The sequence below is a fragment of the Phyllobates terribilis genome, unplaced genomic scaffold (genome assembly GCF_046119375.1).
Source record: "Phyllobates terribilis strain yellow unplaced genomic scaffold, ASM4611937v1 Scaffold_7__3_contigs__length_470593459, whole genome shotgun sequence".
Lineage (NCBI taxonomy): Eukaryota > Metazoa > Chordata > Amphibia > Anura > Dendrobatidae > Phyllobates > Phyllobates terribilis.
This window is the reverse complement of record NW_027362767.1, coordinates 399,616,499-399,642,536: the sequence shown is the minus strand read 5'-3', so window position 1 is coordinate 399,642,536 and position 26,038 is coordinate 399,616,499.

Sequence of the window (26,038 nt, the reverse complement as noted above, 5' to 3'; positions counted from 1 at the left end):
GACTAGGCAGCAGCCAGTGCTGCGTGCTACCGGCAGCGCCCCAGCCCAGGCGGAACCTGATCAGAACCAGGAGGCAGCGTGCAGCACAGGAGCGGCCGTGGGAGCAGGTAAGAGGAGTCTCCCTGTCCCTGAAAGTGCTGACCTGCTCCTGGGCCCCCTGGCGGAACCTCCAGTCCCGGGAGCTGAAAGCGCTGACCTGCTCCTGGGCCCCCTTCTGGAACCTCCGTCCCCGGTGCCATCGACCCCCGGCGCTGCTGACGCAGACCTGCTCCTGGGTCCCCTGCAAGAGCCACCTACCCCTACACCCGATTGGGTGTACGGGCGTCTGCCCTGGGACTGGTCCGCGGAGGTGGAAGGCCAGAGCCTCCCACTGCTACCAGCTCCTGAGCCCTCAGCTCTCTACGGGAGTGAAGAGGACCAGTTCCTGTGGGATAACCCGGGGGAGGACCTCATGGGTTTTCCCCAGGAGACCCGAAGGGAAGCTGCCTGACGGGAGGAGCACTGTCGGAGGGAGCTCCGGCAGCTGGTTAAAGAGCGGCGCATCCGGCGGGTGCGCTGGGAGAAGATGGAGGCGAAAAATATGGAAGAGAAGGCCCGGGCCCGCAAGGCAAAGTCAGCCACGCCTGGGCCACGTGCAGAGGGGACCATGGCAAAGTTTGATTTAGAGGCCGGGTGGAGATTTATAAGAGAGCCCCACATGGCGCAGGACTTCTTCATCAATCGGCGGGACGTGGAGTCCCATCTCCAACAGGGACACCCCGACCGAAATTTGTACCCCGGTGAATGAGTCACTTATACCCGGCACAAGGGGGAACGGGGTTGGTACGCTCTCCGTGTACACAGGGTAATGGAGGAGGAGGAGAGTGTACCCTCGCCGTCTAAGGCTGATGACCTGGCTGGGTCAGCCTGCAGGAACCAGGTGTTCCCCAGGAGGGGGCACGACTGTTGAACTGTTTGTTTGAAAGGACTGTAAATAGTTACCTGGAAGGGTATAGCAGGAATTCTACAAGTTTGAAAAGTATAAAGTGTGTGTTTTGAAAAGTGTGTTTATTTAGAGTACCCGGTAAAGGTACAAAGACATTTAGCTTGTGGACGGTGAGCAGCTGAAAACTTTTAACTGTAAATAGTTTGCACTTATTTAAGTGCTTCTTATTGCTATTATACAACAAAATTGACCTTAGAACAAAAACCCGTTTGGCGTGGCTGAAGACGTGGTCCAACGACCGGATCACCGATGCCCTGCAGCCACGCCCAGGGCCTACGTTGAGGGTTTTCGGACGGGTCCCTCATGTTCATCAGAATTGCACCTTGTTTAGTGGAATGGACACCCGGTTACAGATGGCGCTGTAGCCTGCTAAAAATGTTTTATGTGAAAAATGTTTTATGAGTATAAAGAAAAGTGCTCTTTAAAAAGTTTTATATAGTAACCTGTAACGTTCAAGTAATGTGCCTCCCATAAAGGGAAGAAACAGTTTGTTTATGATCTTATATGTGAATGCATTCTAAAAATTTTTGTCTAAAAATGTGTTTTAGGCTATGTGCCCACGATGCAGAAATGCTCAGGATTTTTTCCTGAGCGTTTCTGCATCTCCCTGGCAGAAAAAAACGCATGTGGATTGTACATGCGTTTTCCTGCCAGGGACATGCGGAAGTGAAGTATTCTTCACATGCATTTCTGCATGCGGGTTGACAAGCGCTTTCCAAGCGATTTTAGCATTACTTGGAAAGTGCTTGTCAACTTGGTCACACTATATAAATCCATGCAAACGGCATGGATTTATATAGTGTGACCCAAAGAATGGTAAAAAATAAAAAAATAAAAATATACTTACCCTCTGATGGCCCCCGGTGTCTTGTTTCCCTCCGTCCTGGCTACCGGCAGCGGTACACTGAAGGACCTGCCGACGTCAGCGTCGCGTGACCTGTAACATGACTATGACGTCAGCGCAGGTCCTTCAGTCCATCGCGATTTGCCGGCATGAAAGGACGAGTGCAGCGGGGGCCGTCAGAAGGTAAGTATAATCTTTATTTTTTATTTTATTCTTTTTTTCACAGTTTCTATGGTACCCAGGTCCAGAGGAGAGTCTCCTCTCCTCTAGACCTGGGTACCATCCGCACATTGAACGCATGTATTCCGCATGTCCTTATCTAGTGAAGCGGAATGCATGCGATCTAATGCAAGTCAATGGCGGCAAAAACGCAGCACTTCCGCAAAATAATTGGTAGCGCTGCGTTTTTTTCCGCAATGATAATCCGCAGTGGAAATTTCCGCAGCATGTACACAGCACATGCGGATTATCATTGGGGAACATGGCAGACCTTCTACCATGCATTTTTAAGCGTTTCTGCAGCATTTTTGCCGCTGCGGAAACGCTTAAAAAACGCATCATGGGCACACAGCCTCTCTCTGTTCCAGCCCGCGGACGTGCTGTGTTTTACCAGGGGGGTATGTGGCGCCCCTGCGGGTTCAGTCGCCAGAGGTACTGCATCTCACCCAGAGGTGTGGTATCTCACTCTCAGGTGTACTGCCTGGGACCCTAACACCTGCATCCAACACTACACTACTCTAGACCAGCAGGAGGGGCAAGATGCGTCGCTTCCCTGCTGAGCCCTGTCCCTGGCTGGAGTGGGGGGAACCAAGAGAGGGGGAACCATGTAGTGGGTGTGGGTGGAGGAAGTAAATCAGGGGAGCACTTGTTAGGAATAGTATAAAGAGGGAAGCCATCTTGGGAGTTCGGTTCAGTCAAAGGAGGACAGTGAGAGGAGCAGGAGCTCTGTAGGAGCCCAGCCAGAGAGGCCCAAGACTGAAGAGAGAGAGGAGCAGGAGAAAGGCTCCAGGAACGTGTAAGGGACCCCAGGGGTATGGGTAGTGCTGGAGGCCACCCGTACGCCCGAATCTGCCAGGAGGTGGAGGGGTCAGGTCGCACAGAGGGGACCGGTCCCTAAACTAGTGGAGTTCTTTAAGCCTCAACTAGGAAACCGGAGGCTGCAGTATTTCAAGTACTGCAGCCACAAGCCACATTTGTCTCACCAAGAAGGTGGCCATAGAGGACCAAGGGGACAGAGAAGACGTCGCCTGGCAAGGTCCACGGTCACTGGATTGGGACACTAGGTGTGAGGGGCAGGGAGACAGCCAGAAGGAACACACAGAAGGGGGTCCTGTTATGTACTCCGGAGGTACCTGAGGGTTGGCTGAGCCCCTGCCTGGTGAACGCAGCACGACGTGGGAAGTTATGATCTGCATTTTTAACCAGGAGCAAAGTGAGAACTGTGAGTAAATCCGGAAGACTGCACCCCACTATCTCTGTCACTTCTTACTGCTGCGCCATCACCCCCTGCACTACACTGCACCACGAGTGCTACTTCCATAACAGCAACATCTATACTGCCCTGGAGCTAATCTCTACCTGTAGAGAGCTGAACCAACTCTGCTGCATTAACAACAGCTCCAGAGGTCCAGCTCCGCAGCGGCGGCTCCCTTTAGCCACATACCACAGGCGGCGTCACAAACTCTATACAAGAACTATAAATCCCCTGTAAATAATATTCCCCTTTTGATTGACCGCCCTGGGTCACGGACCGGGTCACCGCCACTGTTACATCTCCCCTAGCAATGACCAGCTCGGCACCGAGTACCCCACGGCCCAGGGGGCGTGTCACACATTTATACAGCTATGTATGCATCCATATACATTTAGCTCCCCCTAGTGGTGGCTGCATGTGATCTTAGTTATATTATTTGTCATGTAAAAATAGCTCCTTGTGTTGCTATCATCTGATTTACAGTGGTGGCCAAAAGTATTGGCACCCCTGCAATTCTGTCAGTTAATACTCAGTTTCTTCCTGAAAATGATTGCAATCACAAACTCTTTGGTATTATTATCTTCATTTAATTTGTCTTCAATGAAAAAACACAAAAAGAATTGTCCTAAAGTCAAATTGGATACAATTCCACACCAAACCTAAAAAAGGGGGTGGACAAAAGTATTGGCACTGTTTGAAAATTCATGTGATGCTTCTCTAATTCGTGTAATTAACAGCACCTGTAACTTACCTGTGGCACCTAACAGGTGTTGGCAATAACTAAATCACACTTGCAGCCAGTTAACATGGATTAAAGTTGACTCAACCTCTGTCCTGTGTCCTTGTGTGTACCACATTGAGCATGGAGAAAAGAAAGAAGACCAAAGAACTGTCTGAGGACTTGAGAAACCAATTTGTGAGGAAGCATGAGCAATCTCAAGGCTACAAGTCCATCTCCAAAGACCTGAATGTTCCTGTGTCTTCTGTACGCAGTGTCATCAAGAAGTTTAAAGCCCATGGCACTGTGGCTAACCTCCCTAGATGTGGACGGAAAAGAAAAATTGACGAGAGATTTCAACGCAAGATTGTGCGGATGGTGGATAAAGAACATCGACTAACATCCAAACAAGTTCAAGCTGCCCTGCAGTCCGAGGGTACAACAGTGTCAACCCGTAGTATCACTCGGCGTCTGAATGAAAAGGGACTGTATGGTAGGATACCCAGGAAGACCCCACTTCTTACCCTGAGACATAAAAAAGCCAGGCTGGAGTTTGCCAAAACTTACCTGAGAAAGCCTAAAACGTTTTGGAAGAATGTTCTCTGATCAGATGAGACAAAAGTAGAGCTTTTTGGGAAAAAGCATCAACATAGAGTGTACAGGAAATAAAAAGAGGCATTCAAAGAAAAGAACACGGTCCCTACAGTCAAACATGGCGGAGGTACCCTGATGTTTTGGGGTTGCTTTGCTCCCTCTGGCACTGGACTGCTTGACCGTATGCATGGCATTATGAAGTCTGAAGACTACCAACAAATTTTGCAGCATAATGTAGGGCCCAGTGTGAGAAAGCTGGGTCTCCCTCAGAGGTTATGGGTCTTCCAGCAGGACAATGACCCAAAACACACTTCCAAAAGCACTATAAAATGGTTTGAGAGAAAGCACTGGAGACTTCTAAGGTGGCCAGCAATGAGTACAGACCTGAATCCCATAGAACACCTGTGGAGAGATCTCAAAATGGCAGTTTGGAGAAGGCATCCTTCAAATATCAGGGACCTGGAGCAGTTTGCCAAAGAAGAATGGTCTACAATTCCAGCAGAGCATTGTAAGAAACTCATTGATGGTTACCGGAAGCGGTTGTTCGCAGTTATTTTGGCTAAAGGTTGTGCAACCAAGTATTAAGCTGAGGGTGCCAATACTTTTGTCTGGCCCATTTTTGGAGTTTTGTGTGAAATGATCAATGATTTGATTTTTGCTTCATTCTCTTTTGTGTTTTTTCCTTGCAAGCAAATTAAATTAAGATAATAATACCAAAGAATTTGTGATTGCAATCATTTTCAGGAAGAAACTGAGTATTATCTGACAGAATTGCAGGGGTGCCAATACTTTTGGCCACCACTGTATATGATACCCACAAAAAAGTACCAACTATGAGCCACAGATTTACTCAGTCTTACTTACAAACTATCTCAGAACATCCAGAAGGCTCCTTGAAAATAGAGAGATCTTCAGGGCTCTATCAACTTTCTGCATTGCTATAATCCCATGACTTTCAGAGTCACATCTAAGTGGTAGGTTTGGACATGGCTTGCCATAAAAAAAGTATACAAGTCTGCCTATAGTTCTCCCATATCCCATGATGCAAAGGTTCACGTTCATGGTCTGAGACAAGAATAATGGCACAACCAGGACAGTAGAAAAACTAACATTTAAAACTGGCACTGATGCTAACTTAACGGCACTTTTAATAACGTGCCTAGCTATTGACAAGTTGGTCATGCTCTCTGTGTGTGCTCCACCAAACATCCCAAATGTTTGACCTAAAACAGATTTTCTGGATGGGAGTGGGGAATATTCTGGAGTACTGTTATGGGGTGCTATGATATCTGTTTATGTTTCTAGCAAAGATTGTGTGAAACTGGTTCAGTGATGGGATTTAGCCATATTGTTCCAGTTTTTACAGTCCAGGTGTCAAGAACACAACTAGATCAAAGAACCAGTTGGTCTCTGAATCCTGGACCGGTGTCCAATACTGAGTTATCCATCAATGACTTACAGCTGTATAGTAAAATAGATGGTGCAACTAGCTCCTCCACTCCAATATTGTATTGTGGAAGCAGTATGTGTTAGAGTATATGTTGCGCCCCTGTGGGTCCAGTCACCACAGAGGTACTGCATCTCACCCAGAGGTGTGGTATCCCACTCTCAGGTAAGGATGGAGTACTACCCGGGACCCACACACTTGCATCTATTACACTTCAGGAGAGAAGGGTGAGATTGCTCCTAAGGGAGAGCACAGACCCAGGTCCCTGGCTGGAGGGTGGAACCATGTAGTGGGTATGGGTAGAGGAAGTAGTTTAGGGGAGCACTTCAGTGGGAGTATAAGAAGGGATGGAACTATATAGAAGGAGCCAGTCCTGCTCAGGAGGACAGTGAGGAGAGAGTGTGTGGAGCAGGAGCTCTGTAGGAGCTCTGCTAAGGAGGAGCGGGCCTGAGTTGAGAGGCCCAGGAGGAAAGGCTGAAGAGGAAGGGAGCAGAGGAAGGCTCCAGGAGTGAGGGGATCCCAGGGGCACAGGAAGTGCGGATGCCACCCGTGTGCCCGAATCTGCAGGAGCGTGGAAGGATCAGGCTGCAGAGGGGACCGACCCCTAAACTAGTGTAGAACTACAAGGCTCAGCTAGTAACCGTAGCCTGCTGTACTTGCAAGGTGCAGCTGCCGACCACCACAATTACATCGCCGAAAAGGCAGCCACAGAGGGTCCAGGGGACTGCAGGTCGCCCGACAAGATCCGGCGCTACAGGCTTGGGACACTGATTGTGAGGCGCAGGGCAGGAAGGTGAGAGCCAGCACAGGAAGACGACCGAGGAAGGAACATAGAACGGGGTCCCGTTTAAGTACTCCTGAGATACTTGAGAGATTGCTGAACCCCTTCCTTGGTGAACGCAGGACGACGTGGGAGGTTACTCTAGTACTGGTAACCTGGAGGTCAACAACTGTGAGTAAACCTTGAAGACTGCACCCCACTGTGTCCTAAAATTATTATCTGCGCCATCACCTGCACTACACTGCACAGTAACATCTACCTCATTAACCATCACTTACTGCCCTGGAGTTAAGCTCTGCCTGTGGAGAGCTGAACCAACTCTGCTGCGTCACCATCAGCTCTAGAGGATCTACACTGCAGTGGCAGCTCCATATAGCCGCATACCACAGGTGGCGTCACGAACATTATATAAAAACTATAAATCCCCTGTAAATAACCCCTTTTATCGACCGCCCTGGGTCACGGACCGGGTCACCGTCACTGTTACATCTCCCCTAGCAACGACAGCCCCGGCTACCGAGTACCCCGCGGCCCAGGGGGCAAGTCATATACAACAGCTGCAGGCTTATACTATAAAGGGACTGTCTTATGAAAACAGCCTATGCCCCTAAATCTGAAATTCTGAAACAGTAGGCATATTTTGCCAACTGTTTCAGCTGTTGCGCTGGATTCTAGACCTTTGCAAGGTTGAACTTAACATGTGCCATATTAGATGTCACACCTCCACCCAAACCTACACCTAGGGTGTGAGATTGCACACTGTGGTTCCATCTCATGAGTGAGCATACTGGCATCATGTGCAAGAAACCTTCTCTTCTCTCTGGTTTCCAAGAGGTTTCAGTGGCATCTAGGAGACTTGCCAGCTCTTCTTGTAGTCTGGGGATCTTTTTCATTTCTGGAAACCTTTTAGACACCTTGTGCGGGCTCACCTGGTGAGATGGATTCACTAAACTGCAGGTCGCGGGGGAACACATGGACCTAGGGCAATAGCATGTTGGGTTGGATTTGCCGGATGGCATTTGGAACAATGTAACAGTGCCCAGGGTGGTAGCCGTGGGCGAGTGCCTCATCTTCCACGCCTGGGTCCATCACAGAAAATTAAAGTGTTGTGAGTGTGAATTTGTGACGGTACTTCAGAGTCTGAGATCTCTGCAGTCCACTCTGATGAACTTGGTGCAAAACTGTCCCGTTTCAATCAGGAAACCAAACCAGCTTTTTCAAACAGTGTCCTTTTTATGCACGGCCAAATTGGTGAACAAAGAGTAACAGGTTACGCATTCTCCATCACTTTCCTAACAATCCACCGGCTCTTTCCCTGGAGATACAGATAGCATTTTGTTCCCAGCAACAGAGACAACAAAAGAATAGGGAGATAGTCGGAATGCCTGCATCTTCCTGGGTATAGAGTCATACGGGTCCCGGTATGTTGCTACGACTCTCATATCCCGTTTTCTTGCTTAGTCTAGTCCCAGGGACCACTCTTAACGTCAATGACTCCAATAACAGTGCCCACAGCAGGGCAATACATTCAGGGCTGGTTTTAGACAAAGTGGGGCCCTAGGCAAAAGATTAATGTGGGGCCCTAAATGCTCACACATTGCGCCATCACATTTAAACATTTTGGTTGTATTTACATTCCCTAAGTTCAGGTCGTTAAACAAGCGTGATCGACAATATTGAAGTCGTTCATCGCTTGTTTCCCGGCCTCTTTACACCGGCTGAGGAAGAATGATGGGCACAGAACGATCTAGAGCTATCTGGCCCCAGTGTCTTGTTATCAGCAGAATATCTGCAGTTTGCACCAGGCGATGTGCTGCTGAGAACAATGATTTTTGGTCTGCAATAAACAATTCAATCACCCAATGAATAGGCAGCATTTTGCTTGTTCGCTGGACAATTGCTGACATGTTTACACCTATGAGCTCTCGTCTGCACTGCCAGGATTTATAAATGTGGAAGCTACACACACACACACACACACACAGTGTGTCACATACTGCCACTGTGTGTCTATACCTGACCATGATCTACATATACTATTTACATATAGAGAAGTTAGAAAAATGCAATAAAATAAATAAACGTACACACACGTACACAGCACACACACACAAGTACAGGGCACACATGGCCCACACACACATGTACAGGACACACACAGCCCACACATATGTACAGGGCACACACGGCCCACACTTGTACACATACACGGCACACACTTGTACACATACACGGCACACACTTGTACACATACACGTACATATATGTACATAGCACACACATGCTGCACAACAACCAGCCTCACATACACACACCGCACACACATCACATAACACACTGCACACACCTCACATGCACACACTGTCCACACATCACATAACACACACTGCACATGTGACGCTCTCAGCCCTCACCCTGGGAAGTGGGGTTACTCGGAGCCGGGTCAGATGTTGGGGGGGATGCAGTCGTGGCCTAGACCCGTTCCGTGCCCAGGGCGGTCATATAAAAGATGTAATGGGCTTTCAGGGTTGAGTGGTATTTCGACTACGCCACCTACGGTTTCCGGTGATGGACACCAGTGCTGTTTCAGTCCACTGAGGCCGGTCTTGCTGACAGCTATGATGGAATGGCTCCCCGCAGGCGGAGCAGGCCTCAGGGCAGTGTGAGGAAGGATGGTGGGTGCAGTGCCGTGCAGTAAATAGCAGGCTGAAGCGGGGTGTGAAGTCATCCAGGGTTTTTACTCACATTAAGATGAACTTTAGCCGCAAAGCTTCCCTCTGCTCCTCGCGGCGTGCTGCGGCCACCAGGAAGGGGGTCCAGCACTTTCCAGATAAATCAGGAGCACCTGTCAAGACCCCGTTGGTGTGTTCCTCTCCTTCTCCCTCTCCTTCTCCTCCCGCTTGTGTCCCCCTCTGGGATCCACTAACTTAAGCCGCCGGGCTTTTCCAACAGTGACGTGAAGTACACAGTCAGACTTCGGGGGCCGGTCACCCCTCTTGCAGCAGGAATCCCTCTGACTAGGCCAAAATGAAGGTAGCAGGTGGCGTATGCCGCTCCATGCACATCCCCCGGGATCCTTTTGCCTGTGGAGCTCGTCTCCTCCGCTCCCCTCCAGGCCTTCTTAAGTAGGGACCTTGACCGGGTAGAGACAGCGGTTAACTCTTGCCCGCTCCTCGTCTCAAGGCAAGAGCACGAGGACCGTGTATCTCCAATCAGCTGCAGGTTCTAACAGAAAGCCACGTTCAGTGATGAAGATCACAATCAAAGACCCTGAATTTAAGATGGCTGAAGATTAAATATGATGCTATTAGTGCATCCTAAAAGTGTGTCCTCCACCCTCACCCACTACATGGTTCCCCCTATCTTTGGTTCCCCCCATCTCCTCTATTCCGGCTGGGGCAGCACCTTGGTGCCTTAAAGCCCCCCTCAGGACAGGAGTGGTGTAGTGTTGAATGGAGAAGTAGGGTCCTGAGAAGTGCTCCATCCTTACCTGGAAGAGGAGATACCACACCTCTAGCTGAGGTGAAGTACCCCTGTGGCGACTGAACCCTCAGGGGCGCCACACACACACATCACATACACACTGCACACACCTCACATGCACACACCTTACATAACACACTGCACACACCTCACATGCACACACTGCACACACCTCACATGCACACACATCACATAACACTCTGCACACACCTCACATGCACACACCTCACATGCACACACATCACATAACACACATCACATAACACACTGCGCACACATATCACATAACACACTGCACACACCGCAGATGCACACACCTTACATAACACACTGCACACACCTCACATGCACACACTGCACACACCTCACATGCACACACCTCACTTGCACACGCCTCACATAACACACATCACATAACACACTGCACACACCTCACATGCACACACCTCACATGCACACACCTTACATAACACACACTGCACACACCTCACATGCACACACCTCACATGCACACGCCTCACATAACACACATCACATAACACACTGCACACACCTCACATGCACACACCTCACATGCACACACCTCACATGCACACACCTTACATAACACACACTGCACACACCTCACATGCACACACTGCACACACCTCACACACACACACCTCACACACACACACTGCTTTATGCTGGAGGGAATGATGATCTTCCACACTATGTGCTGCAGCTTCTCCTGCTGACAGCAGCCCTGTCCCAGCAGACGCCTCCCTGCCTCTCCTCTGCTGGGACTGGGGACAGGAGCAAGAGGAGCAGACAGGAGCCGGAGCTCAGCATAGTACACAGGTGGACACAGGGAGACTTATCTGGCAGCTCATCAGCTCAGTAGGTGTCAGGTCTCTGGCTCTCCCTCCCCCACAGGCTCTGTGCAGGAGGACAGGAGCACTGGCCTATGAGCCCTTCTATCACTCTGATGGGGGAGGTTCAATGGCACGCTCCTCCTCTCTTAATGCCAGGCCCTCACCCAAGGTCCTGAAGTTCCCCAGAGTGCAAGGCCTGTGGTGACATGACAGGTCACATGATAATGATGTCACTACAGGTCCTTAACAAATCTCTACATCGGAAGCTTCACTGATAATGCTATGAAGGTGCTGCTGTAGAAGTTCGGAGCCCCCAAGAGGGTGGGGGCCCTAAGCAGATGCCTAGTCTGCCCTGCCCTAACGCTGGCCCTGACTACATTTTCCCTTAAGGTCCCTTTTCCACTGGCCAGCATGCTGTAAGCCCTTTCTTTGCAGGAGTCTCCACTTGCCTGTGATGCCGCCTCTATAACTTTTCCATGTTCATCCTGAGCTGAGTGTATTCCACCTCTGCTCCACCTGTCCTTTCACCTTCACTTTCTCACATAGTCTCCCAAACTCTCTTCCTATATCCCTGTACTATCCAGAGATCCCCAAAAGAAATCTCTCCACTATGGGCTGGCCTTGCAGTTAATCCTGTAGGAACCTAGCATAAACCATGGTCAGAGGGATAAAAACATTTCATAGTATATTAGCACACATAAGACACATCTATAGAAACCTATTGATGTCTTCAGGGGAGGGGGCATGACAGCTTGACCACCCCCTCACAACAGCAAGGACCTGGGCAATGCTGGATTTCAAGAAAACAAGAGAAGTATGACACACCAGAAACACAAAGCCAGGGGTGTAGACAACACATGATAACAGATGAAGGATTAAATGGCCGATTGGAACCAGGATGTAGATGCAGGTTGTTTGCAGATATGATTGCAGCATAATGTGAATAGTCTTTAGATAACAGTTTGTAATGCTTACAGCAGATAATGGGTTAATCAGCAGATCTGAGGAATAATAGCTGCAGGTTGCTGAAACTGCTACTGTTTTCAGAGATGATTGCAATTAAAGAACTCCAAAACAAATGCTGATTGACTACTCAGACACCACATGAATGTCTGATTCGACCTTAAAATGGTAAATTGGTAATGATGCTAGTGAGATAGAGTGGGGAACTTGTGAAGTCCGATGTGAAGCATAGCAAAAGATGGCAGACATTGGAACTGATCCTAACACTGAAGTTGAGACAAGTGCGTAACAAATCTATTAGTAAAACTTTTAATCCCATTCCGTTCACTGTAAAAATGAGCATCATCATAGTGAATTTACTTATTTTTACATTAAGGTTGGGAGAGGTTGAATTCTTCTTAAAATGTCTTATAACTCAGTAGTGGGACTGTGCTAACAGAGACCCAAAAGCAGCACAACAGAGATGGCGCCTGGGAAAGTTCCTTTGACCCGATTTTTGCTTATATCCAGGAGAAAGCGGCTGAGCCAGCAGTAAACACTGTATGCTACAGACCTCGTGAGATTTCACTTGTTGTAAGCCTCCAGGAAAGCTAGAGAGTGAATGCGCTGCCAGTTGTATTCCTTTTGTCCTGGGCTTTCAATTACTCCATAAACAATGCAGAACACGTGTCCTATTCACTTACTAATACGTCATGCAACAACGAGCTTCCAATACCCATAATGAATAAAATATGATATAAAAATAATCCAAGTCTTGACAAATGTTTTGGAAATTATGGAGCATTGTTTTCTTTTCACCATACATTCCTATGGTTTTCAAGATCTCTGTTTGCTGTCATTCAATAAAAACAATGTTTATCTGCATCTTGTAACATTACCATATAGCTGGTTATACAGCACACGATCGACCTGGAGGTAAAGAATAAATCCAATTCAATTTTAGGAACAGGGAAAATGAAATTCATGATTAGAGATAAGCGAACATTTCAATGTTCGGTTCGGGAAAGTTGGACGAACAAATAGACATTCGCCGAATTTATTTTCCGAATATTTGACGAACATTCCTGAACCCCATAGGAGTCAATGGGGGGACCAAAAAAATGCATATACAACACCTACAAACGTGCCCAAAAGCTGTCAAAACACATCAAATTAGGTGTAGACACCAGGGAAGTGCCATCAATTGACCCAGAGTACAAGTACTATAATTATTATTACTATGACAGCCACATTTATTCCATGGCGCTTTACATGACAAAAGGGGTCACCGACTAGTACAAGAGGAGAGAGGACCCTGCCTGCAAGGGATGGAGTAGGATACAGTAGGTCAGGGTACAGCTAGTCGTGCAGCGGTATGCTGGAGCGAGGGTTACCGCAGATTGTACGCTTGTCACAAGAAGTGGGTCTTCAGCTTCCTTTTCAAGGTTTCCACAGTAGGCGACAGTCTGATGTGTTGGGGTACAGAGTTACACAGGTGCGGAGATGCACCGGACAAATCTTTTATGCGATTGTGACAAGAAGAGATAAGAGGGAAGTAGAGAAGGAGATCTTGGAAGGAGGTTGCGTGCAGGTAACTAGTACAGGAAGACTAGGTCACACATGTATGGAGGAAACAGGTTTCTGATGGCTTGGTATGCCAAAGTTAGGCTTTTCAACTGGAGTGTCTGGGCAACAGGGAGCCCGCGCAGGGATTGACACAGGGGAGAAGCCTGGGAATAGCAGGGTGACAGGAGGATTAATTGGCCAGCACAGTTTAAGATAGATTAGAGGGGTGCGAGAGCGGTAGAAGGGAGGCCACAGAGCAGGAGCTTGTAGTAAAAGAGGCAGGAGATGATGAGGGAATGCACTGGTGTTTTTCTAGATGCATGGTTGAGGGATGTGCGGATCCCCGAGATACTTTGGCGTTGGAGTCAGTAGCAAGTGGAAAGGGCTTGGATCTGACATTTGAAGGACAGATCAGAGTCAAGCTTGCGGGACTGGGGAGAGTGGACAGCCATTCACTTTGATGGATAGGTCAGTTGGGGGGGGATGAATGAGATGGCGGAAAGACGATGCATTCCGTTTTATCCATGTTAAGTTTTACAAATCTAGCAGAGAAGAAAGATGAAATGCAGGACACACATTGTGGGATTCTTGTTAGTAAGGAGGTGATATCAGGTCCAGAGAGGTAGATCTTTGTGTTATCAGCATAGAGGTGATACTGAAAGCCGCGAGACCATGAGCTGTCCCAGGCCGAAGGTGTAGATGGAGAAGAGCCTGTGTCTCAGAACATTACCCGTGCCCACCCAAGTGCACTTACTGGGAAGGACCACCTAACCACAAATACGTGGACAAGTGAATGTGGCCAGGGACGGTACTGAGCCAGTCCACGGTTAAAAATCAGCCACAAAGTGTCGGGGAACCTTCCCACAGACTTTTCTTAGCCAGGGCTGCTTCTCGGCAGGGTTGGAAGGGCCCACCAGAGAAACGGAGAATCCCCTGGTGGGCCCTGGCTTCTCCATCAGGAGAGTAAATAGTGGAAACCTTCCAGGTTGTGATGATGATGAGGCCATCCAGCTCCCTAGTTTTCTGTTACTTGGAATGCAAGCGCAATATGCAGCTGATCTGCAATGCATTTTGAGAAATAACGTGCATAAGCAAAGCCACGGTTTAGGCCACTGAATGTCATTAAGCGAAACTCATAGAGCTTTCCCACAGACTGAAATAGGGGTATCAAGACTTCAAAGACAGGCAAGACTTCCCTGTCCTCCCCAAGAGGATGACTGTCCATGTTCTCCTCCTCATCCTCCCCCTCCTCATTATCACCCAATCCGCATTGAGATGAGGCTGGGCTGCATAGTTCCTTGCTCCGCCTGCAATGCCTCCTCTTTAACTGTGAGCAGCGAGCGTTTCAGTAGACAGAAAAGCGGGATGGTGATGCTAGTTTTGGAGTCATTGCCACTCACCATCTTGGTGGAGTCCTCAAAGTTTTGGAGGACGGCACAGACATCCATGCCCACTCATCAGCTCTTATGTGCGGAGGCTGACCTGAATGCCGATGGGCGTGTTGAAGCTGGTACTCAACAACTTCCCTCTGCTGCTCACAAATCCTTCCCAAAATGTGCAACGTTGATTACCAACATGTGGTGACATCGCACAACAGTCGGTGAGCTGGAAGCTGCAAATGCTGCTGAAGCACTACCAGGGTGGCCGAAGCTATAACTGACTTTCTCAAATGGGCACACACGCGTTGTACTTTCACAAGCAGCTGTGGCAGATCTGGGTAGGTTTTGAGAAATTGCTGAACCACTAAGTTGAGCACATTTAGTGCTCTCTCACTACTAATGTGTAACCCTGTATGGAGAACAATATCAGCACTGAAAAATTTAAAGATGAAATATAGACTGCTTTATATACCACGGTACTAAGAAAACCGATTTCGATTCTATCTTGTGTACCCCTGTGACAAAAATAACTGCACCAAAGAATTCATTTCACTAGAGTAGAACTAGTATAATGGTGACTGACAACTCTTCCACTACAGCCAAACCCGATGGAGACCCAATCAGGATACTCCACATTTACAAAACTAGTGGCAGACACCATTAAACTGGCATCGATTTCACCAGAGTAGAAGTAGTTTAATGGAGACAGAAACCTCTTCCACTACAGCCAATCCCAAGAGATAGAGATCCAATCAAGATTCTCCACATTTCCAAAAATTAGTGGCAGACACCAGCAAAGCAGCATCAATTTCACTACAGTACCAATAGTATAATTAGGACCGACGCCTCTTCCACTACAGCCAACCCAGTAGATGGAGACACAATCAGGACTGTTGACATTTAAGATAATTAGGGCTTAAGACCTTTCCATGGTCTATAGATTGGAGCTGGTGGAGTTCAACTTTTTAGCTTTATTATGTGTGGGAGTAAACAATCTTTTACGTGACCGCAACTGCGGGACCAAGGGCTGGTTGCAGTGCTGAGAGAGGACAAAGTACAGTGAAACGGACAAACTGTTGGATCGTGAGTGAGGTGCAGGAGGAGATTTTTCGGTGGATTGAGAAACATGTGGTGTGCTCAGTGACACAAACACAGCAGGCATGTCCGCTTCTGTTACAGCTGACGGACTCTCACTCAGCCTGACTGGAGCGAGCATACAACCGTAGCTTCTGTGGTCGGAGACCTGCGTTACAATACTTGGCGCGGTAACAGATGAGGAGGAAGCAGCAGATGCATTTGATGGGGCGGCTGATGGTAGTTTATTGAAAACCAATTTTGAGTTTATCATGTTTGTGTACCCCTTTGTGGAGAACAATATCTGCACCAAATAATTAATTTTACTACAGTATAACTATACAAATGGATGGAGACCAAAACCTCTTCCACTACGACCAACCCAGGAGATGGAGACCTAACCAATGGTGTTCCCATTTCCCTAAATTAGGGCCTAACACCAACAAAGTGACATCAATTTCACTAGAGTATAAGCATTGAAAAGGAGACCAAAGCTAGTAAAGGAGACCGACACCACTCCCACTACAGCCAACCCAATGGATGGAGACCCAATCAGGATTCACATTTACAAAAATTAGTGGCAGACACCAGCAAAGTGCAATCAATTTCACTACAGTAGAAATAGTGTAATTAGGACCAACACCAAATCCAATACAGCCAACCCAGGAGATGGAGACTCAGTCAGGAGTGTTCACATTTCCCTAAATGAGGGCCTAACACCACCGAAGTGGCATCAATTTCACTAAAGTATAACTATTGTAAAGGAGACCGACACCTCTCCCACTACAGCCAACCCAATGGATGGAGACCCAATCAGGATTCTCCACATTTCCAAAAATTAGTGGCAGACGCCAGCAAAGTGTAATCAATTTCACTACAGTAGAAATAGTGTAAATAAGACCCACACCTCTTCCAGTACAGACAACCCAGTAGATGGAGACCTAACCAGGACTGTTCACATTTCCCTAAATGTGGGCCTAACACCACTAAGTGGCATCAATTTCACTACAGTATAACTATTGCAAAGGAGACAAAAACCTCTTCCACTACAGCTAACCCAATAGATTGAGACCCAATCTGGATTCTCCACATTTACAAAAATGAGTGGCAGACACCAGCAAAGTGTAATCAATTTCACTACAGTAGAAAAAGTGTAAATAAGACCCACACCTCTTCCAGTACAGCCAACCCAGGAGATGGAGACCTAATCAGGAGTGTTCACATTTTCCCAAAATGAGTGCCTAGCACCACCGAAGTGGCATCAATTTCACTAGAGTAAAACTACTGTAAAGAAGACTAACACCTCTCCCACTACAGCCAACCCAATGGATGTCGACCCAATCAGGATTCTCCGCATTTCCAAAAATAATGGCAGACACCAGCAAAGTGTAATCAATTTCACTACAGTAGAAATAGTATAAATAAGACCCACACCTCTTCCTGTACAGCCAACCCGAGAGATGGAGACCTAACCAGGACTGTTCACGTTTCCCTAAATTAGGGCCTAACACCATCAAAGTGGTATCAATTTCACTACAGTATAACTATTGCAAAGGAGACCAAAACCTCTTCCACTATAGCCAACCTAATGGATGGAGACCCAATCAGGATTCTCCACATTTCCAAATATTAGTGGCAGTCACCAGCAAAGTGTAATCAATTTTACTACAGTAGAAATAGTGTAAATAAGACCACACCTCTTCCAGTACAGCCAACCCAGGAGATGGAGACCTAACCAGGACTGTTCACATTTCCCTAAATGAGGGTCTAACACTACCGAAGTGGCATCAATTTCATCAGACTACAAGTAGTTTAACGGAGACCCAAACCTCTCCCACTACAGCCAGCCCAATGGCTGGAGGCCCAAACAGGATTCTCCAATTTTCCCAAAATTAGGGCCTAAAACCTGCAGCAGCAGCAGCAGCAAGAGCAGGCACAGAAGCCATATCGCAGCCTGCAATTTCAAGAGATCAATGCAGCACACTAAAACCTACAACTTCGCCTACTCAGTACAGTCTGCAATTGGGGTGCAAAAGTCCTTGGAGATCCATGACTTGTTCATCTTGATGAAAGTTAGGCGGTCTACACTTTCATGGGACAGCCGGTTGTGCTTATCCGTCAAGACACTACCAGCAGCGCTGAAGACACGTTCTGAGAGAACGCTGGCTGCCAGACATGATAAAACCTCCAAAGCATGACAGGCGAGTTCAGGCCATTCATCCATTTTTGAAGACCAAAATGTAAAAGGGTCCAAATCCTCCCTGATGGTATTCATATTAAGTTCTAGATACTCCTCCACCATCCTCTCCAGTCGTTCACCACGTGTCAGAGTTCTACTCTGTTGTGCTGGTGCACGAGGTGGTCTAAAAAATGTATGACAGGACTCACAGGAATTGCTTCTGCCACTTACTCTGCTGCTGCTGCTAATGTTTTGGCGTTGACGAACTGACGTGCCAGAGGTTTAAAGACTAAAGCGGCGATGCACACTGTGTGCCTCACTGCTAACTTGGGAAAAAGCTCTATTAAGGTTGCTTAAAAGCTTGTTTCGATACTCCAACATAAGCGGGTCCCTTTCCAGGGAGGGAAGCATCTGGCAAACTTGACTCTTATAACGTGGATCTAACAGAGTGGCAACCCAGTAGTCAGCATTATTTTGAATCCTAACTATACCGGAATCATGTTGCAGATAGTGCATCAAGAAGGCACTCATATGTTGGGCTCTTCCAGGAGGTCCAAAGACAGTCTGTATTGTGGGCTGTGTAACACTGATGCTTGTTTCCTCCGTCCCCTCCTGCCAACCACGTTCAACCGAGAGAGGATGATTATCCTCTTCATCCTCTGACAGCTGCTCGCCCATCACCTCTTCCTCTTCCATTACTTCATCGGCTCTTGCACCTTCACTAACAGTTTGCCTGGTATCACCAAACCCCCTCGACCGCAGGAATCCACAGTCACTTGGCATCTGCCTATGTGATGAGAGTCTGGAACTTTGAGACATTCTCATCCCTTCAACATCCTCCTCTTCTTCTGGGACCATCACCTCCTGCCGCAGGTTATTCAAAGTCTGCTCCAGCATGTAGATGACCAGAATAGTGATGCTGATGATGGCATCATCAGCGCTAACCAGTTTAGTAGCCATTTCAAAACTGTGCAGAACGGTGCAGAGGTCCTTACTCTGTTCCCACTCCATAAACGTGATATGCCCCTTGTCCGTACTGCATTGGCCCAGGCTATACGACTTTGTGGAGCAGCTCATCCAGGCCAGGATAGTGGCGGAGAAATTGCTGTAGCACCAGGTTGAGGATGTAAGCCATGCAAGGCATGTGTGTGAGCTTCCCTCGGCCTAAGGGCGCTAACAGGTTTATACTGTTATCGCACACGGCCTTCCCTAGCTCTAGGTTCAGCGAAGACAGCCATTGCTCAAACTGAGCCTGGAGAGCTGCCCACAACTCTTCAACTATATGACTGCGATCTCCAAGGCATATCAATTTTAAGACTGCCTGATTGCGGTGAGCCCTGACTGCGCAGTACGGAGGTGGTGTGGATTCGCTCTGAACCCTTGGAAAGTGTGTCTCATCAAGACAGAGGTTGAGTGCACAGGTGGAGGCCCTACAGGAGGTGGAGGACGCAGAAGCAGTGGAGGAAGTGGGAAATTTAGAGGTTTCTTCTGCAAGCCTTGGGGATTCCAAGATTTGTGGAGCAGCCCCTTCACCGCCTGCCCCCACAACCAACAGATTCACCCAGTGCCCAGTCAGAAAGATGTAACACCCTTGGCCATGCTTACTCGTCCATGTGTCTGTGGTAAAATGCACCCTGGCAGACGTAGATTTAGACGAGGAACGGGTGATGCTGTCTGAGACATGCTGGTGTAGCACAGGCACAGCTTTCTTAGAGAAGTAATCAGCCTCAGGTATCTGAGTCTCATCGGGATCACCTTCCTCCCCTGTGGTTAACGTCTGGTGATGAGGGTCAGGAACCTGCTAGGACCCTATTTCATCCTGCCCCGAATCCAAACTAAATAAATTTTGGGCATCGGTGCACATGCTTTCCTCTTCTTGACTCTGTGACTGTTTGGAGTACACTTCTGATGCCCATGGTATAGAATGGGTGAACAGTTCTACAGACTCGCTACAGTCAGTTGGGCAGTTGGACTGTTGTGATTAGGAGGGAAGCATGGGTAATTGGGGTGCCACCTCTGTGGATTGTACTGCGTGTCATGTTGAGGTGGAGGAAGAAGAGGAGAGGGCACTTGAAGCTGGACAGCCAGGTCTAGGAAGACTTCTGATGGTCCCAAACTTCTTCCATTTAAGGATTATGGAGGATACTGTGCTCTTAGGAACCTTGAGTAATACAGAACTTCTTTTGTAAATTGGCCAGATCTGCGCCTTGCCACAATTCTGTCTCTGAGCTCCTTTGGCAGTTCCTTTGAGCTCATGATTCTCATTTGGTCTGACATGCACTGTGAGCTGTGAGGTCTTATATAGACAGGTGTGTGCCTTTCCAAATCAAGTCCTATCAGTTTAGTTAAACACAGCTGGACTCCAATGAAGGAGTAGAACCATCTCAAGGAGGATCACAAGGAAATGGAAAGCGTGTGACTTAAATATGAGTGTCTGAGCAAAGGGTCTGAATAGTTATGACCATGTGATATTTCAGTTTTTCTTTTTTAATAAATTTTCAAAAATTTCTACACTTCTGTTTTTTTTTCAGTCAAGATGGGGTGCAGAGTGTACTTTAATGAGAAAAAAAATTAACTTTTTAGACTTTACCAAATGGCTGCAATGAAGCAAAGAGTGAAAAATTTAAAGGGGTCTGAATACTTTCCGTACCCACTGTAAGGTACATCCAGACTATAAGACGCAACACTCACTTTCCTCCAAAATTCTGGAGAAAAAAGTGCTTTATATAGTTTGAAAAATATGGTATCTGTTCCTAAAATTATATTTCAGAATGTTCGGACATGTGAACAGGGAGGTCAATTCATTATTACATTTGCGCTTTTTTGTCTAGTTTTTGGTGCTTTTCACTTGTTTTTCATTCTTGCCTTATTCTTCATCGCCATTGTGATAAAGGTTTGAGGGTTCCAGATATTTTCGTCTGACTCTTCGAATTGCAACTTTTTAAAAAGTCACAAACTTTTTTGGAGCAAATATATTCCAGTTCCCCAGCCCCTAAAGAAATGTTCTTTTTTTGCACAATTTTTTTGACCTATTAACAAAACATGCGACTTTTTCCAATGCAAAAACGGATAAAGACAAAAATAGAAAGCATTTTTGATTTTAAGCAAAATTTCTACAACATGTGCGCCACTCATGAATAATTTGGTGCAAAAAAATATCAAGACAAGAAAAGGAAAGTGAATTAATTTCACCCTACACAAATGATAAATCGGGTCCAATCTTAGTTCCCCATTTTATACATATCATAATATAAAAACGTATAGCGTTTTTTGGCACAAGACATTGGCATAAAGCAATGCCAGCAATAGGATGACGTAAAAGAAGAGGTAAAATGTCTACCATGCCACGTGGTTTGCACCAGATATATCATTTTGCATTGTGATAAATTTGGAGCAATTTGCACCATTTTCCTTGCACTATAGACAGATGTAATTTCAGACACTGTTCGTAGATCATCTCCTTTTAAAGGCTGAAAGAGGTTTCTGCATTGGTAAAATGTCAGCTAAGTATATTAGTTCATCGATTCGGCAGGAGTAATGAAATGCAGGTTTTCGGTGGCTTTTTCAGCATTACAGCCATTCTTCTGCAGGTATACATGTACTTACATAGGAAGGATCATGTAATCCTAAGAGATCCATCTGTTCATGCTGCCAAGTGGACTAAAGCCAGGTAACTAAACATTTATGTCTCCTACGTGGACAGTTTTATACCTTATTCATGTTCGCCATCTAGTGGTCACATATATTTTTGCAATGCAGTAAAATAAAGCCGCCATCACTTAGGGCTCGTACGAGTTCCATTCTTGTTTTCCACGTACTTATGATAGTCTATGGGGCTATTCTCATGTCCGATTTTTTCCTAAAAATACACAGAGACCTGTCCGATATCGATCCGTTTGTTGGATCAAACTCGCCAATGCAAGTCTATGGGTCAGTGAAAAATTTGGACAGCACTCAGATGCCATCCATGTGCTGTCCATTTTTCATGGACTGTTTGATAGGAAAAGCTAGAGAAGCTTCCATCGGTAAGAAAAATTGACCAAATTCTGATGGTAAAAACCGTCGCTGACCAGACATTGATGCCACTCGGACCATTTTTAGTACAAAAAACCCCCACTGATGTCTGAACGAGCCCTTACAGTCACAGATTTAGGACATCCATTTTTCTATCTGTGGATTTCATGAATAGCACTTGTACCCAGTAATGTCTATGGGGCTATCCACACACATGATTTTTTGTTTTGCAGACCAAGCAGTCTAAGCAACATTGCAGAGACATTAGTGTTGGATTAAAATTGGTAATGAAGATCTATGGGTCCGTGAAAATATTGGACAACACTCAGATGCCATCCGAGTGCGTTCAATTGTCACGGACTGTTAGATAGGAGAAAGTAAAGAAATATTTTTTTTCTCATCCGAGAAAAACTGATGAAACTCAGATGAAAATCGATATAACCTATTATGGTTTTTCCAAGTAAATAAAAAACAGATGTAGGAATAAGCCCTAAGGCCACGTTCACACGTTCAGTATTTGGTCAGTATTTTACAATAGTATTTGTAAGTTCCTGAGCTGTCAGTGTCTTTAGAGACAGTTTAGCCGTCCAATCAGGACCAGGATGTGCCGGGGCTTCATCCATGTGGCTCTTGTTTAGAGTAATTACCTGGCTATTTAGCTAGCTCCCTGCCTTAGATTGCTGCCAATTGTAGCTGTGCTTAAGAGGTGTGTGTTTATTCTGTTCTCCTAGTCATATATTCTGATCTTTGCTGCTTGACTTTGTATTTGCCTTCACCATCCATTTGCCTAGTCCTTTTGTCGTGATCCGCTACGTTATTGGAATTCTGACCTCGGACTGTTACCTGACTATGTCTTTGTCTTACCCTTCTGTCTATGACGTGCCCTCCTGGCTTTTGACCTCGGACCTCTTGGCTACCCAGCCTCACAGCATGTCCATGAGTCACGCACAATAGGTCAAAGAAGAAGCTCCCAGTAGTAGGATTTATAAATGTGGAAGCTGCACACACAAACACACACACAGTGTTCATCTACATATACTATTTACATATATACAAGTTAGAATAATGCAATAAAATATATAAACATACACACTTATATACACGGCACACACTATACACACACATGTATATGGCACACACTCTACACACATGAACACGACACACACTATACACACACATGTACACGGCACACACTATGCACACACATGTACACGGCACACACTATACAAACACGTACATGGCACACACTATACACACACACATGTATATGGCACACATTCTACACACATGTACACGGCACACACTATACACACACATGTACACGGCACACACTATACATACACATGTACACGGCACATACTATACACACACAGGTACACGGCACACAAATGCTGCACAACAAATGCTCAGTAGATACACACATTACACACAGCACATGTATGTGGGACAACAAACATTCATATAAACACATACAGATATCTCACTGACAACACACACTACACACACCTCACATACACACACTGCACATACACACACTGCTTTATGCTGAAGGGAATAAAGATGTCCCCCGAAATTGTAAAGTGCTGCGGAATATGTTGGCGCTTTAAAAATAAAAATTATTATTATTATTAGATGTCCTCACTATGTGCTGCAGCTTCTCCGGCTGGCCGCAGCCCTTTCCCAGCTGACACCTCCCTGCCTCTCCTCTGCTGGGACTGCTGACAGGAGCAGGAGGAAGCTGACAGGAGCAGGAGAAGGCAGGCAGGAGCAAGAGGAGGCTGACAAGAGGAGGCTGACAGGGGCAGGAGGAGGCTGGTAGAAGCAGGAGGAGGCTGACAGGAACAGGCTGACATGAGCAGGAGGAGGCTGACAGGAGGAGACTGGCAGGGCAGGAGGCGGCTGGCAGGAGGAGGCTGGCAGGGCAGGAGGCGGCTTGCAGGAGGAGGCTGACAGGGGCAAGAAGAGGCTGGCATGAGGAGGCTGACGGAAAGGAGGAGGCTGGCAAGAGCAGGAGGCTGACAGGAGCCGGAGGAGACTGGCCGGAGGAGACTGACCGAAGCAGGAGGAGGCTGGCAGGAGGAGACTGACAGGGGCAGGAGGAGGCTGACAGGAGGAGGCTGACATGGGCAGGAGGAAGTTGACAAGGGCAGGAGGAGACTGACAGGAGGAGACTGGCAGGGGCAGGAGGAGGCTGGCATGAGGAGGCTGACAGAAGGAGGAGGCTGGCAGGAGCAGGAGGAGGCTGGCAGGAGGAGGTTGGCAAGGGCAGGAGGAGACTGACAAGAGGAGGCTTGCAGGAGGAGGAGGCTGGCAGGAGCAGGAGGAGGTTAACAGGGGCAGGAGACTGACAGGAGCAGCACAGCACACACAGGTGGACACAGGAGAATTTATCTGGCAGCTCAGCTCCATAGGTGCCAGATCTCAGACTCTCCCTCCCCTCAGGCTCTGTGCAGGAGGACAGTAGCTCTGGCCAATGAGCGCTTCTATCCCTCTGATGGGGGAGGTTCAGTGGCCGGAGCTCTTGTCTTCGCTAAGGTCTTGAAGGTCTTTATACTGCAAGGCCTGTAGTGACATCATGGTCACATGATTGTGATGTCACTACAGGTCCTCAACCAGTCTCTACATCAAAAGCTTCACTGATAATGCTATTATTAGTAAAGCTCTTGCTGTAGCCGCTGAGAGCCCCCAAGGGAGTGGGGGCCCTAGTCAGATGCCTAGTCTGCCCTGCTGTAACGCTGGCCCTGGATCCAGCCTGTCTGTGTATTACTTGCTATTTTAGGAGAAGAGCCAATTTGGATACCCTTTTCCCATGGAGCTTTGCCTGGCCTAAGAGTCTCTCTTCATCAGCTGGTGGTTTCCATCCCCTAGACGTCCATCAACCAGCGAACCAGTATTTTGCTATGCACTGATGAGGAGTAAGAATCCTGGAGCAGCTGTCTGCAGATGGGTTGCTTTTTCCTTGGAGTAGACACTGGTTTAGCTAATATTCTAAGTCATGTGACAAGTCTTGTTGAAAGTGAAACTCTTTTATAGAGTAAAGGTGCCACTAGAGAGACAGCTTTCTTTTTTCTATTGAGGAGGTATAATTTGCATATCTTTTTTTTTCACAGGATTCACTGCATGGCCTTTAAGTCTCCCTACAACATCTGTCCATCTCCACGGGGAGAAACAATGCCTCGCAGATCTTTGATTAGTCTGGAATGAAGGAAACATATGGCGACTGCTTCTCCGGCAAACCAGCTTAAACTCCTTTGATTACCTTTCCTGAGTACTCCTATATTAGTTAACCATAGCCTAAAAGGACACTGGAAAAGTTGTTTTCAAGAAGCTCACAGTGCACACGTTGTGTTTTTACTGCATTTTCCTGAGCAGATTTGTCACAAAATCTGAAGGTTTTCCTGATCCCAGCAAAGTGAATCAGACTCCTGAAGAAACTACTTAACGTGTGCATATACCTTTAAGGCCTGTTCACACACCATTTTTTGTAATGTACTTGCTGTATCCATTTGTACTGTAAAAAAAATATAAAAATATAATAAGAATTGGTTATGTTTATATTCACTTAGACTACAATACGGAAAACATAGATCAAATTGGCAGTGTTTTTTCATTCTTTAACAAATGGTTGAAAAAAATCAATTTTTTGTTGTTGTTATTATCAATAACATTGCAGTTATATTTTAGCCTCGTGGTTTTTCATTTTT